The sequence below is a fragment of the Erpetoichthys calabaricus genome, chromosome 14 (genome assembly GCF_900747795.2).
Source record: "Erpetoichthys calabaricus chromosome 14, fErpCal1.3, whole genome shotgun sequence".
Lineage (NCBI taxonomy): Eukaryota > Metazoa > Chordata > Cladistia > Polypteriformes > Polypteridae > Erpetoichthys > Erpetoichthys calabaricus.
In genome coordinates this window covers 97560175-97576893 of record NC_041407.2, presented here as the reverse complement: position 1 = coordinate 97576893, position 16719 = coordinate 97560175, and positions in this window count along the sequence as shown.

The following is a 16719-nucleotide window of genomic DNA, read 5'->3' as shown; positions in this document are numbered from 1 at the left end:
TAGATAGATAGATAGATAGATAGATAGATAGATAGATAGACATGAAAGGCACTATAAGATAGATAGATAGATAGATAGATAGATAGATAGATAGATAGATAGATAGATAGATAGATAGACATGAAAGGCACTATAAGATAGATAGATAGATAGATAGATAGATAGATAGATAGATAGATAGATAGATAGATAGATAGATAGATAGATAAGGCACTATATAATAGATAGATAGATAGATAGATAGATAGATAGATAGATAGATAGATAGATAGATAGATAGATAGATAGGAAAGGTGCTATATAATAGATAGATAGACAGACATGAAAGGCACTATAAGATAGATAGATAGATAGATAGATAGATAGATAGATAGATAGATAGATAGATAGATAGATAGATAGATAGATAGATAGATAGATAGATAGATAGATAGATACTTTATTAATCCAAAGGGGAAATTCACACACTCCAGCAGCAGCATACTGATAAAGAACAATATTAAATTAAAGAGTAATAAAAATGCGGTAAAAACAGACAATAACTTTGAATAATGTTAATGTTTACCCCCCCCCCCGGGTGGAATTGAAGAAATTAAATTAAATTGCATCTTTCTGTGATTTTTGTCCTTCAGTTTTCCGTTTTCTAAAGACTTGGTGTGTTCAGGAGTTCCTGTAAATGGGTGTTTGCTAGGTGTACTGTAGTATGTTGTAATGGTGCGCATGTTTAATTATGTAAAACAAAAGGTGATTATTTGAATAGACTAAGCACAATCCTGTCACGTACACAAATTATACACTGCATTAAAGAAAGACTGTCAGGTAGTTTTCGCGGTAAGCTTATTAACTTACAAACATAAACGCTCCTCTTATTAAAAGTCTGTCCTTCCCTGGTGAGATGGATCAAGAGATAAAGAAAAAGTGAAGGGAACAAAGTGAGAGTCAGCACCAGGAGATCGACTCTAACATACATCCAAACCAAATCGCTAAGCCAAAACCAAGAGTTGTTTAGAAACCACAAGCACAGTGGGATGGCGAGGTGGTGGGGGGTCCACAATCATGGACGAAGACCCGGGGTGACACCAGCTTGAACAGCTTTGCATTAAAGGTGTGTGGTCTAACAAGTGGGACCCTCCTCCTAGCAACAGTTACCCAAAATAGCATCTTGGGAATTCCTAAACAGACAGTGAGGTCCATAAGTCCTTGGACAGTGACACAGTTTTCATAATTATGTCTCTGTACGCCACCACCACAATGGATTTGAAATAAAGCAGTCAAGATGTGACTGGAGCGTAGACTTTCAGCTTTAATTCAAGGGTTTAACAAAAATATTGTATGAGCCGTTTAGGAATGACAGCCATTTTTCCTGCATAGCCCCCCATTTCCATGGGCTCAAAAGTAGTAGGACATTTGACTGACAAGGTGTTCCATAACCAGGTGGGAGCAGGTCTCTCATTGTTTCAGGGTCCCAATCCAGGTTGTCCGTCGTGTGGTGGGTGCAACAACGCACTCTCAGCGTGAGCTCCTAACTTTTCTCTCTTTTTTCTCATACAGTTGACACCCAAAACTTTAAAGCATTGTGGACTGAAGTCACTTGTGGGGTCCCTGTGGGATTAGGGGGCTCTGAAGCTTAAGTGTCATTAGTTTTCTAGTAGCTCCTCCACCCCGATTTTGAAACAATTGTTTTTTCTCCAGTAGCCAATCATGTTGTGGTCATGTGACACTGGGAATTTCCACATCGTGACCTTGTTATTCAAAAGGTATTTACAGCTCTTGTTGAATTAACAGTTTATTAAAATTGTCTTCTGATATCGTGAGTGTTGTTCACATTTTTCATGTCTCGTCACCAATCTTGTGGCTAAAGTTTTGTCATTTTTCTGTACTAATTGTTAATTTCGTTATGTATTTTGTTTATGACATCACCATTTGCGTCACCATTTTCTGTATCAGTCATCAGGATGCACCATCCGCTGGTTCTGTATGGTGCGATGACTTACCTCATTAGCTTGATGCTTTATATCCCAGCATCTTCTCACTATCCATAACGGAAGAAACTTCCTAAAGGAATTGTGAGTGCAAACTTTCCTTTTGACTTCCTGTTCTTTTTCTAATTGATCGTTTGTCCTTTTCTACTACGAGTTTTGGTTTATGTTTTCGGCTTTGTTATTTTGGCTCCCTTATCCTCTCAGTTTGCCTCCCATTTCTCCTTTCACCTCCTTTTCTTTCCTGGTTATTTTGCTGTTCAGCTGTGATGTGCTCTTCCTGGTGTCCAAAATTGCGGATTTTCTAAAAAAGGTACTTGGTGGTGTTACAGTGGGTTTCTATAAAGGTTTCTTAAGGGCTAAAAGACGTTTTGTGTATTTACTTTGACTTTGATTTTTGGTGACACTGCAATCTTCTCATTTTGATTTTATTTTGACTTCCCACCTTTTCTGTCCATTGGTTTGTCTTTTTGACTGCGTTATTTGCTGCTTCCATCTTCTGGTCCTTACAAAGCCTTTCCACCCTGCCTTTTCATGTCCACGGCAGAACAGTATGCTTCAAAACGAGAACAGACTAAAGACAAACATAATGGCGCATCACCTCTTTCAAAAAGAACAGACACAGTGGCACTGGACAGGAAGGGCCACAGCAGACTGGACTTCCTAAGGAGACTCAGGTCTTTCGATGTTCACAGTAGCCAGTGTGGTGTTCTACCATTGTGGTCTCCTGGGGAAGCAATCTGAAGCACAAGGCCTGAACAAACCTAACAGGAAAGCCAGCGCCATCACAGGGCGAGAACTGGACACACTGGAAACTGCTGTGGAAAAGAGGATGGTGGAAAAAACTGGATGCCATCATGAAAAATCCCCTCCAGGGGGCGCTGTCTTGGAGCACAGTGTGCTAAGAAGCGCCTCTGAGGGTCTTTCCTGCCCACTGCGATCAGGCAATCGAATACTTCCACCTGATGTAAGTTTTAAAATATACAATATACTTGTATTTATTTTGATTTATTTATTTACCGACCGATTGGCTGTATTATCTCTAATATGAGTCTGTATCTTTGTTTTTTATGTTTCTGCTGCTGTATGCGTCCGAATTCCCCCTAAAATTAACAAAGGGTATCTAATCTAATTGCCCTACGGTGGGCTGGCGCCCTACCCGGGATTTGTTTCCTGGCTTGTGCCCTGTGTTGGCTCCAGCAGGCCCTGTGACCCTGTGTTAGGATATAGCGGGTTGGATGATGGATGGATCTAATCTAAAGGGGGTGTGTATGATCAGCACCAGTGCTTACAGGCAGTGTGGCTTTCAAATCACAAAAAACATAACACTGCCACCAGCGGCCTGTACCTCAGACACACAGGTACAGCAGATCTGGGCCTTCATGCTGCTTCTAACCTACCATCTGTACATCTCAACAGCAGAACTGAAGATGGTTCTGACCAGGCCGTGTTTGGTGATGACATGTCCAGTGTAGCCGCACCGTGGGGGGGGGGGGGGGGGGGGGGGGGGGGGTAAACATTAACATTATACAGTTATTATCTGTTTTTACCTGCATTGTTATCAATCTTTAATTTAATATTGTTTTTTGTTTCAGTATGTTGCTGCTGGAGTATGGGAATTTCCCCTTGGGATTAATAAAGTATCTATCTATCTATCTATCTATCTATCTATCTATCTATCTATCTATCTATCTATCTATCTATCTATCTATCTATCTATCTATCATATAGTGCCTTTCCTATCTATCTTTCTATCTATCGATCTATCTATCTATCTATCTATCTATCTATCTATCTATCTATCTATCTATCTATCTATCTATCTATCTATCTTATAGTGCCTTTCATTTCTATCTATCTATCTATCTATCTATCTATCTATCTATCTATCTATCTATCTTATAGTGCCTTTCCTATCTATCTATCTATCTATCTATCTATCTATCTATCTATCTATCTATCTATCTATCTATCATATAGTGCCTTTCATTTCTATCTATCTATCTATCTATCTATCTATCTATCTATCTATCTATCTATCTATCTATCTATCTATCTATCTATCTATCATATAGTGCCTTTCATTTCTATCTATCTATCTATCTATCTATCTATCTATCTATCTATCTATCTATCTATCTATCTATCTATCTATCATATAGTGCCTTTCATTTCTATCTATCTATCTATCTATCTATCTATCTATCTATCTATCTATCTATCTTATAGTGCCTTTCCTATCTATCTATCTATCTATCTATCTATCTATCTATCTATCTATCTATCTATCTATCTATCTATCTATCTATCTATCATATAGTGCCTTTCATTTCTATCTATCTATCTATCTATCTATCTATCTATCTATCTATCTATCTATCTATCTATCTATCTATCTATCTATCATATAGTGCCTTTCATTTCTATCTATCTATCTATCTATCTATCTATCTATCTATCTATCTATCTATCTATCTATCTATCTATCTATCATATAGTGCCTTTCATTTCTATCTATCTATCTATCTATCTATCTATCTATCTATCTATCTATCTATCTATCTATCTATCTATCATATAGTGCCTTTCATTTCTATCTATCTATCTATCTATCTATCTATCTATCTATCTATCTATCTATCTATCTATCTATCTATCATATAGTGCCTTTCATTTCTATCTATCTATCTATCTATCTATCTATCTATCTATCTATCTATCTATCTATCTATCTATCTATCTATCTATCTATCTATCTTCCTGATCTTCTCCCCCAGGTATGGAGCCTGAAGTGAGCTGCTGCTACTGTAGATCATCTGCTTCAATACAATCTGTTGTAAACGTGTGTGACGGGAGTATTTGTCAAATCTGCATAGCCCACCCCTGACCTCACTCTCCCACAGACACTCTGCTCACTAAATGCTTTCTGTTTATCGTTCTGTTCTCTCCAACTCTAAATTGTGAAGTATGCAAAAACACCCAGGAAGGCAGCTGGCACCAACGCTCATTCCCATGGTCAAAGTCACGCTGCTCACACGTCTTGCCCGTTCTTGTGTTTGGCCAACGAACAACTAAATCTCTTGAGTGGGTCTGCCTGCTACACACGCTGAGTTGCAGACGCACAACGGACTGTTTGAAAGAGCAGGCAGTTTCCCTTCATGAACATGTGAACCTAAAAAATGGCGTCTTAAGTGTAGATGTAAGATGGGAGGTGAGGCACTAGAAGTAAATGATAGTAAATATGGCTGTACAACGTCCTAAAGCTCAAAGTATAAGAATATTCTCAGACCTGCTTCTGCACTTGGCGGCCCCGCTCTGTGATTTTGTGTGGTCTCCCACTTTGTGGCCGAGCTGTTGTTGCTTCTCAATGCTTGCACTTACAGCTGACCAGGGCAGAGAAGAAGTTTCACGTTCTAAATGTGGGCAAAAGTGGCCTCCCATGACAGTCACCGAGCTCTTCAGTATGACCCCTTCTACTCTCAATGTTTGTATGTGGTTGATATTAAGCACCTGTTAACAACTGAAGTGGGAGCTCCAGGTCCTGAAATACCCGACACAAAGGCTCGGATGCAAGTTTCAAAGAACAAAGAGAGTTCTCATTGTAGGGAAAACTCTTCCCCAAATGTTTCCCACCACAGCCACAAGTACAGTTGAGCACAACTGCAAGCACACAGCGATACGTTTGTTCTCACTCTCTCAAAGCTTCCTCCACTCCTCCATGCAAGCTTTGTCCTCCTTCCTTCCAACTCTGGCTCACAGAACAGTGACAGGCAGCTCCTTGTATGTCCCACCTAGAAGCACTATCGGTATTCCGAAGCTCGTCCAACTGAGGCAATCAAGTAGAGGTCCCCAGTCTCTGCAGCACCCCCTGGCATCACCCAGGAACTCAATAAGGATGAGCCGACAAACTCCAAGTCCCATGGTGCCCTGTGAGAAACCGTGGCGCTGTGACAGCCCAGGAGAAGTTGCCATCTAGCAGTCTGGGGAAGATAATCGTTACATGTCAAAGGTGTCCTGGCTGGATAAGAGTATCTGGTTGTCCCTCACAGGCTGCAACACCTAAACCTAATAATTTGAAGGATTGTCCGCATACCTTTGGCCATATAGTGCATCTGGATGAGCTTTTGGGACAATTTTAGTTGTTAGCCAAAAATAACCAGTTTGATAAACTGAATGTTCTCCTCTCGTTTGTCACATTTTTTGTTTTTTATGTTATCTTATGTGATGTTTGCTCTGAGGATGTTGATGGAGAAGTTTAGAGAAGGCCAGAAGGAGTTTCATTGCGTCTTTGTGGACCTGGAGAAAGCATATGACAGGGTGTCTCGAGAGGAGCTGTGGTATTGTATGAGGAAGTCAGGAGTGGCAGAGAAGTACGTAACAGTTGTACATGATATGTATGAGGGAAGTGTGACAGTGGTGAGGTCTGCAGTAGGAGTGACAGAGGTGGGATTACATCAGGGATTGGCTCTGAGCTCTTTCTTAAACCCAATGGTGATGGACAGGTTGATGGACGAGATTAGACAGGAGTGCCCGTGGACTGTGATATTTGCTGATGACATTGTGATTTGTAGCGATAGCAGGGAGCAGGTTAAGGAGACCCTGGAGAAGTGGAGATATGAGAGGAGGAGGAGAGGAATCAAGGTCAGTAGGAAGAAGACAGAATACATGTGTGTAAATGAGAGGGAGGTCAGTGGAATGGTGAGGATGCAGGGAGTAGAGCTGGTGAAGGTGGAGGAGTTTAAATACTTGGGATCAACAGTACAGAGTAATGGGGATTGTGAAAGAGAGGTGAAGAAGAGAGTGCAAGCAGGGTGGAATGGGTGGAGAAGAGTGTCAGGAGTGATTTGTGACAGACGGGTATCAGCAAGAGTGAAAGGGAAGGTCTACAGGACAGTAGTGAGACCAGCTATGTTATATGGGCTGGAGACGGTGGCACTGACCAGAAATGAGGAGACAGAGCTGGAGGTGGCAGAGTTAAAGATGTTAAGATTTGCATTGGGTGTGACGAGGATGGACAGAATTAGAAATGAGGACATTAGAGGATCAGCTCAGGTGGGATGGATTAGAGACAAAGTCAGAGAGGTGAGATTGCGTTGGTTTGGACATGTGCAGAGGAGAGATGCTGGGTATATTGGGAACAGAATGCTAAGGATAGAGCTGCCAGGGAAGAGAAAAAGAGGAAGGCCTAAGAGAAGGTTTATGGATGTGCTGAGAGAGGACATGCAGGTGATGGGTGTGACAGAGCAAGATGATGAGGACAGAAAGATATGGAAGAAGATGATCCGCTGTAGCGACCCCTAACGGGAGCAGCCGAAAGAACAACAAGAAGATGTTATGTTTCCATTCTTACCAAACTCATGAAGTGACCCCAAGTGACTCCATGATGTTGCTTTGCTCACATTATACAGATTGGATAACAATTTTTCGGGATCATATGACACTTTACCAGTCATGTCAGGAATTGATATTTGAAAAACCAACTTCTTCATTCTGTTCAGAAATATGTTTGTTACGAGTCCATGATATGAGAAGCTAGTAGCCCTGAAAAGCTGGAGTACAAGTTCTGTAGACCTGGAGTTCTGCTGATTTACATTTCAAGTTGTTTGTTAAAATCATTTCTTCATTTCCTTTTAGTTCAGGGACACGGAGCTAAACCTCCTTGCTTTATTAAATCAGTTTTGATGCTGTCCCCATGATCACATACGGCCTGCAGCATGTCTTTCCATCCATCTATCCATTTTCCAACCCGCTGAATCCGAACACAGGGGTCTGCTGGAGCCAATCCCAGCCAACACAGGGCACAAGGCAGGAACCAATCCCGGGCAGGGTGCCAACCCCACCGCAGGACACACACAAACACGGGACAATTTAGAATCGCCAATCCACCTAACCTGCATGTCTTTGGACTGTGGGAGGAAACCCACGCAGACACGGGGAGAACATGCAAACTCCACGCAGGGAGGACCTGGGAAGCGAACCAGGGTGTCCTAACTGCGAGGAAGCAGTGCTACCACTGCGCCACCGTGCCGCCCGCAGCATGTCTTTGGCTTTTGTAAATGTGAGTAATGTTGAATTTTAATTTACAGGGCTGTGCTATTCATTTTCTGAACTCGGTGTAAATGAGATTCTTCTTAACAACGTATTCATATGTGAATTCGGATTGAATATGACTGTCTTTGCTTCTCTATGAGTTACTCTACTAGAATGAACCAAACTGACATGGCTGCTGCTTTATCTATTTATTCAAAGGTGCATAAGGAGCTGTGCGTCTGAGCAGGTCATCGGTAACAGGAGGGCCTGCAGGGTATGTTCTAGCTCCCGTCCTGTCCACACACATCAGACTTTAAACATGATTCTGAGATGACTCAGCAATCATGTGGTGAGCAGGAGAAGAAATACAAAGGTCTGCTAGGATTTCTCATCCTCCTGGAAGCCGGCGCCTGCAGTTCAACATGAGCGAAGCAAAGAAGGAGGTGTTAGAAATGTGAGAAAGAGCACAGCTTCCCTAACTCCTGGCTTCATCCAGGGAAAAGAAGGTGAGGAGGTTCTTTTACGTAACCTTCCTGGACAGAAGGCCTTTAATGACCTCTTGGGCACGGCCATCAGCAGTGTGTCTGTCTGCGGAGAGAGTGTCGACCTCGTCGAGAGGTTTACTTACCTCAGCACTGACATTCATGTCTCTAGTCAGTCAGTAGACAGTTTGGGAGAGCATGGGGGGTCATGAGGTCACTGGAGAGGGGTGTGTGGCGCTCCTGATATCTGTAAAAGGACGAAGGTCCAAGTCTTTAGAGTCCTGGTGCTTCCTGTCCTGCTATATGGTTGTTAGACATGGACGCTAACCAGTGACCTGAGACGAAGACTTGACTCCTTTGGTGTCTCCTTGGGTGCCGCTGGTTTGACTTTGTGTTGCTCATCGAGTCCCGAATGAGGCACATGACCTGCATTGTGAGGGAGCGTCAGTTACGGCACTATGACCATGTGGTGCGATTCCTCGATTGTGATCCGGCTCACAGGACCCTTATTATTGAATACCCAAGTGGTTGGACCAGGCCAATGGGACGCCCATGTAACACCTGGCTGCGGCAGATAGAAGGACATTTCTGGAGGATGGGAATGGACCGTGTGTCTGCCTGGGGGGTTGCCAACCAGGATCCTGAGCTGTTTCGTCTTATGGTGGATGCAGCAATACGTTGTACCAGTCCATGTTCCCAAACCTGACCTGACCTGACAGAAATCTGGAAAAGGCTACAGACGTTGAAGCCACTTACAAAAGGGGGCACGAATTCCCCAAGGAAGCACAGGTCCCTTGGTGTCTAACAGATCATTTCTGCCTGAAGTCTAACAGCCTTTTACACAGTGGTGTTTTGTAGCAGAAGATGCCAACATCCATCCATCCATTCCATCAATCCCTCCATTTTCCAAACCCACTTATCCTGAGCACAGTTGCAGGGAAGTTAGTGTATATCCCAGCATGCATCAGGCACAAAGCAGAAACAATCCCTGGTCCATCACAGGGTGCATACACTCGCTCACAAACACACACTAGCAACGCCAATTCACCTCACCTGCAAGTCTTAGGGCTGTGGGAGGAAACCTGTAAGGACGACGGACATCATGAAACTCCACACAAAGAGCACTCGGGACGCAAAGCCCAGGCTCCTTGTTGCCAGGCAGCAGCAACAGCAATTTTTTGGTATACTATATTAATACCCAAGAGGACATTGTCCTTTCACGTGTCCTTTAGTGGTCAGAGCACAGTGTCAGCCATTGTACAACAACCTCTGGAGCAATTTTCAGGTTAAGGGCCTTGATCAAGATAGATAGATAGATAGATAGATAGATAGATAGATAGATAGATAGATAGAAACTTTATTAATCCCAATCGGAAATTCACATTCTTCAGCAGCAGCATACTGATACAATAAATAATATTAAATTAAAGAATGATAATAATACAGGTGAAAAAAACCGACAATAACTATGTATAATGTTGAATATTAACGTTTACCCCCCCTGGTGGAATTAAAGAGTCGCATAGTTTGGGGGAGGAACGATCTCCTCAATCTGTCTGTGGAGCAGGACAGTGACAGCAGTCTGCCGCTGAAGCTGCTCTTCTGTCTGGAGAGGACATTATTTAGTGGATGCAGTGGATTCTCCATAATTGATAGGAGCCTGCTGAGCGCCCGTCGCTCTGCCACAGATGTTAAACTGTCCAGCTCCATGCCAACAATAGAGCCTGCCTTCCTCACCAGTTTGTCCAGGCGTGAGGCGTCTTTCCTCTTAATGCTGCCTCCCCAGCACACCACCGCGTAGAAGAGGGCGCTCGCCACAACTGTTTGATAGAACATCTGCAGCATCTTATTGCAGATGTTGAAGGACGCCAGCCTTCTAAGGAAGTATGACCGGCTTTGTCCTTTCTTGCACAGCGCATCAGTATTGGCAGTCCAGTCTAATTTATCATCCAGCTGCACTCCCAGATATTTATAGGTCTGCACCATCTGCACACAGTCACCTTTGATGATCACTGGGTCTATGAGGGGTCTGGGCCTCCTAAAATCCACCACCAGCTCCTTGGTTTTGCTGGTGTTCAGGTGTAGGTGGTTTGAGTCGGACCATTTAACAAAGTCATTGATTAGGTCCCTATACTCCTCCTCCAGCCCATTCCTGATACAGCCCACGATAGCAGTGTCATCAGCATCAAGGGCACAATGGAGTGGCATCTCTTCTGGCAGTAACTGGATTTGAACTTAGCACCCTTCCAGATACCAGCAGAGATCCTTAGCCACAGAGCCACCACTCTACTCTCATTAATACCAAATAAATTCCAGGAAGACTGCGTCTGTTTCTGGGATAATCAGAAAGCATCAGAAAGGATGATAGCTGCACTCGGGGTCACGTGCTCTCGGACAGACAGTACATGCCAGTTGTCGAGATGGGAACACCACGTGAACACTCGACAAATCTGAAATCGCAACTCAGTCAATTCAGACAAAACAAAGCTGCCCATATTTTCCCAGTTGTGACGTAGCGCTGAGCTTTCACCTTAGTCAAACGTTTAAAATAAAACATATAACCTGGTCAGGCCAGAATGCCATGTTTTTGGTCAAAATGCATTTGGAGCAAAGTGATACATATTCTGTACCTTTATTTTGCTCTTTAGTTCTACAAAAATGCCCATTTACCTTTACATGCCTTTTTTTGCAGACTAACAACAATCAACAGCAATTTCACATTTTAATGAAGAGGCCGACCAGAAACCCACGTGAACACTCTGAAGTGGGACGGTGAAATATCACAACTCGCAGCTCCGAATCGTCTGAGAGTGCGAGAACACGGCACGAGACCACTGGCCATCCTGGTCAACGTCTCACTCCCTCCGCATGACACTCTGCTCAACCAATGGGGAACCTGCCGTGGTGATCTTTATTATATCAACTCGCATCACAAGGCACAACATGTTCTCCATCTAAACAAGGTTTTCTTCAGCTTTAATATGTTGATCTTAAATGTGCTATTCACATGTTTAGCTTTTCAGAACTTAGTACAGTAATTAGATGTACTGACTGCTGTTAATATTTGGATTCATAAACTGTTCATCTGTAGTGACCTGTAGGGGTGCTGTTGTGCCATCGCTGAACTAAAATATCCAAGGAGATTAAAAAGTGAGATAGATGTGAAAGGCACTATATGATAGATAGATAGATAGATAGATAGATAGATAGATAGATAGATAGATAGATAGATAGATAGATAGATAGATAGATACTTTATTAATCCCAAGGGGAAATTCACGTACTCCAGCAGCAGCATACTGATACAACAAACAATGTTAAATTAAAGATTGATAATAATGCAAGTAAAAACAGACAATAACTATGTATAATGTTAACATTTACCCCCTCGGGTGGAATTGAAGAGTCGCATAGTGTGGGGGAGGAACGATCTTCTCAGTCTGTCAGTCGAGCAGGACGATGACGGCAGTCTGTCGCTGAAGCTGCTCTTCTGTCTGGAGATGATACTGTTTAGTGGGATGTGAAAGGCACTATATGATAGATAGATAGATAGATAGATAGATAGATAGATAGATAGATAGATAGATAGATAGATAGATAGATAGAAATGAAAGGCACCATATAATAGATAGATAGATAGATAGATAGATAGATAGATAGATAGATAGATAGATAGATAGATAGATAGATAGATAGATAGATAGATCGATCGATCGATCGATCGATCGATCGATCGATCGATCGATCGATAGATAGATAGATAGATAGATAGAAATGAAAGGCACCATATAATAGATAGATAGATAGATAGATAGATAGATAGATAGAAATGAAAGGCACCATATAATAGATAGATAGATAGATAGATAGATAGATAGATAGATAGATAGATAGATAGATAGATAGATAGATAGATAGATAGATAGATAGAAATGAAAGGCACTATATGATAGATAGTGTCGCAGTAGGGGGCACTAGAGCTCCCTTGAACCCTCAGATACCACTCCAAACACCAGGTAAAACTCCAATTATTATTTATTTTATGATAATAATGTGCACCAAGCACCCTCCAATCCACACTACACAAACAATACTCACTAATCAATAATCAATACTACAATAATCAATCCTCCTCTCCCAGATGCATTGCCACCCTTCCACCCAGCTCAGCTCGACGTCTGGGATTTCCCACAGTCCTATATAGTCCTCGACCCGGAAGTGCTTCTGAGCCCTCAGTCCATGTGATTATCCAGCACTTCCGGGTCAGGCAAAAACTTCTCTTTTTCTTCAGCGCGGAAGTATATCATTTCTTACGTTCCCATGAGTTGGAAATACTTCTGGGCTATACAGAAAATATAAATCCCTGGGCCTCCCTGCAGCGACTCCCAGCGGCCCCGACGTTATCCAGCAGGGCTGTGTATTAAAACTCCATAGTCCATGATGCCCTGCTGGAATTCGGGGCATCGCCACGTTGCAAGGAGGGCTCCATCTAAAGGCCTGGGGGTATTGGCCAGGATGAATGGCCGGCCATATCCCACAATAGATAGATAGATAGATAGATAGATAGATAGATAGATAGATAGATAGATAGATAGATAGATAGATAGATAGATAGATAGATAGATAGATAGATAGATAGATAGATAGATAGATAGATAGGAAAGGCACTATATGATAGATAGATAGATAGATAGATAGATAGATAGATAGATAGATAGATAGATAGATAGATAGATAGATAGATAGATAGATAAACTGGCCAGAAAAAGGATGGATGAATTGATGGGTTGGGATAACTGGTGACATTTTGTTTTCCAGTTGTGTTATACCTTAAAACTGATAGCTCAGAAGTTTAGGTTACTGTACTTAGTTTATTGTAACAAAAATCCATATATTCATTGTTCCTAATATTAGACGGAGTTTGGCTAGACACTTCCAATGTCACATCTGTCAAGTCTTGCTATTCTCATCCCATTATCAAAGGGAAGGTCACAGGGAGCCAAAGCCTATCCTGTCAACACTGGGCACATGACAGTAAATAGCCGTTGAGAGTCCATCACACGGTCCTCTCTCATACCCACACTCACACAGGACTGTTTTTTTTAAGTAAAACGTTACGGTTGTTTATATTTTAATCAAGTAATATGGAGTAGTGTAGAAAGCTTTCTTATGCAGTTCAGTGTTTTCAAGCCAGACAGATTGGTAAATCTGTACACTCACACACACATTCCACCAGACACACATTTAACTGGGACGTTGTGAAAGTGAAGTTCAAGGCCAATACTAAGAGTGCCGGAGAGCTGGCTGAATCCTGGCTCTCTAATGAAAACACCATTAACAGACACTTGGACTTGAACCCAGCATATAGAGGCTTAAAAGAAGACCAAGACCTTCTGAAATCCACCTTACTAATTCACCCCCCTTACAACCTGCCCCTGCACCCCCAGCCTTCACCTGTTATATTTATTGCCTTTTATGTCTAATCGTTTTTCCTCTGAGGATGACACCTGGTAGGCTGTCAAAAGCTTGGGAATAAAAAACTGTTTTAGATATGTGACTAATTTTTCTCTTTGTGGATCTCTAGCTACACACACACATATATATGTGTACATATACTGTATATATATATATAAATTCCTACCTTTCAAATGTCTTTGAATTATCTAAAGCCAGTTTTATATACAAGCTCAGATTTGTTTGGATCAGATTCCACTGCACAACAAAGTTTTTGCTTCTTGAACACTGCTGGGTGTTTCTTGTAGATTTTTGGGTGCTGATCACGAATATCACATCAAAATTTACCCATACCGTACCGTTTCAGTTTTGTCATGATTTTTTCTTCTATTTGTATCCAAACATTTTCGCTCCCATAAGTGACTTATCGACAACGGTTTGTGCAGCCTGGGCAGGTTGGAAGATGTTCTGTGGCAGTTGACATCCTGGGCAGGTCTGAAGGATCTTGATGCTGTCTCAGTGTGCTATAAAGGTGGCCTGCATACAGCGATCCTGCTCATTTGGTGTATATAGATAGTCAGTGTGTGTGTACAGTATCAGTACACTAAAGTATAGTATCTGTAGCAATATAACAGTAAGTAAGCTTGATGCCATAGATGTTTTGGTGTCGGGCGATGGGTCTCGTCAATGTCGTAACAGCCGCGAAACATTCTGCTATATCTGTGGCGAATATACACTTGCGCCTCAGAGACGTTGGGTGACTGCTCTTGTGAAGAAAGCTTATCATCTGTATTTCAGCTACAAAATCGGTGATCCAGACAAGGAATGGGCGCCTCACATTTGCTGTGTGACATGTGCTGTCAGTCTGAGAGCCTGGCTCAGAGGCACTCGAGAGACGATGCTGTTTGCTGTTCCGATGATATGGCGAGAACAGAAAGACCGTGGGACGGACTGTTACTTCTGTTTGACTAATGTGTCTGGCTTCTCTGCCAAAAACAAGAAGTCACTTGAATATCCTAATCTGCCTTCAGCAATGAGACCCGTGCCACATGACTTACGACAGTCTTCCAATTCCGAAACCACCAGAGGATTGGACCTTAGATGAATCAGATGAAGAAACTGCAATGCAGGGTACTGGCAGTGACATTGACCCGGATTTTGAACCGTGCTCATCAGGAGATCCACATCTGATAACACAGTCCGAATTGAACGATTTGGGTCTGTCAAAAGCAAAAGCCGAGCTGCTGGGTTCAAGACTCCAGGAATGGTGTTTGCTGTCACCAGGTAAGAAAATTTCTGTGTTTCGAGGCCAACATCAGGATATCACCAGATTTTTTGCACAAGTCGACAGTCTCCATTTCTGTTGTGACATTGAAGGATTGTTCTCGGCCTTGGGTTGTGATCACTACCATGAAGAGTGGTGTCTCTTCATTGATTCGTCAATGTTAAGCCTGAAAGCTGTTCTGCTACACAATGGCAACGTTTATCCTTCAGTACCTGTTGGCTATGCAGCACACATGAAAGAAACGTATGAGAATCTGGAACTGTGGCTGAAGCACGTCCAGTATAGCAGGTACAACTGGAATATCTGTGGAGATCTTAAAGTCGGTGCTCTGTTACTAGGACTGCAGCTCGGCTATACAAAGTAGTGTTGTTTCATCTGTGAATGAGACAGCCGTGCCAAAGAGTCGCACTATTCTCGACAGAACTGGCCACTCCGTAAAAAGTTAGTTCCAGGACAGAAAAATGTGGCACATGAATCGCTTGTCGACCCGGCAAAGATATATTTGCCTCCTCTTCACATAAAACTGGGACTCATGGAGAATTTCGTGAAAGCACTGAACAAGTAAGTCGAAGGTTTTCATTATTAAGACAGATGTTCCCAAGAATAACTGACGCCAAGATCAAAGAGGGCATTTTTGTTGGCCCCCAGATCAGACATGTTATGAGTGACAGGCGGTTTGAAGATCTGTTAGTTGGGCAGGAAAAAATTGTCTGGAAAGCCTTCAAAGACGTTGCTGACAATTTTCTGTGCAATTACAGAGCCCCAAACTCCATTCAGCTGGTAGACAAACTTCTCAAAGCACACAAGACAATGAAGTGCAACATGTCACTCAACATTCATTTCCTCCACTCACACTTGGACTTCTTCCCCGCAAATCTCGGTGCTGTCAGTGACGAACACGGTGAAAGGTTTCACAAGGACATTGCAACGATGGAGAAACAATACCAGGGCAACTGGAATCCGTCAATGCTTGCTGACTACTGTTGGACACTGCAACGTGATGCAGCAGACATTGAATACAAAAGAAAATCAGGAGCAAAACATTTTAAATTCTGTTGAATTTAATAGCTTATGCGAAACATAAACGTGACTAAACATGTTATTTAGTCAAACTAAATATGTTATTTAGTCAAATAGACATATAAATTCTATTTCTCTGAGTTCCTACGTGATGCATTAAAACCAAAACTATATATGTACATACCCAGTGGGTACCTGTCACAATCAGCAAAAACTTTTAAGGAAGCAATCCTTTTCAAAAAAAATTGTTGTGCGGTCTTATCAATATTTCTTATTAGACAATAAACGATACTTTTTACATTTACATTCATTTTAATTTATAGCATCGATGTCATGTTGCTGGTCACAGATCTCGTGGATATATGCAAATTTCTTCAGCGTGCATTCTTGCGTGTAAAAGACACCATTTCCCGGCGTGCATTGTGCTACGAGGGGCCGACAGCACATGCGCTTTGTGTGGTGGCGGGGT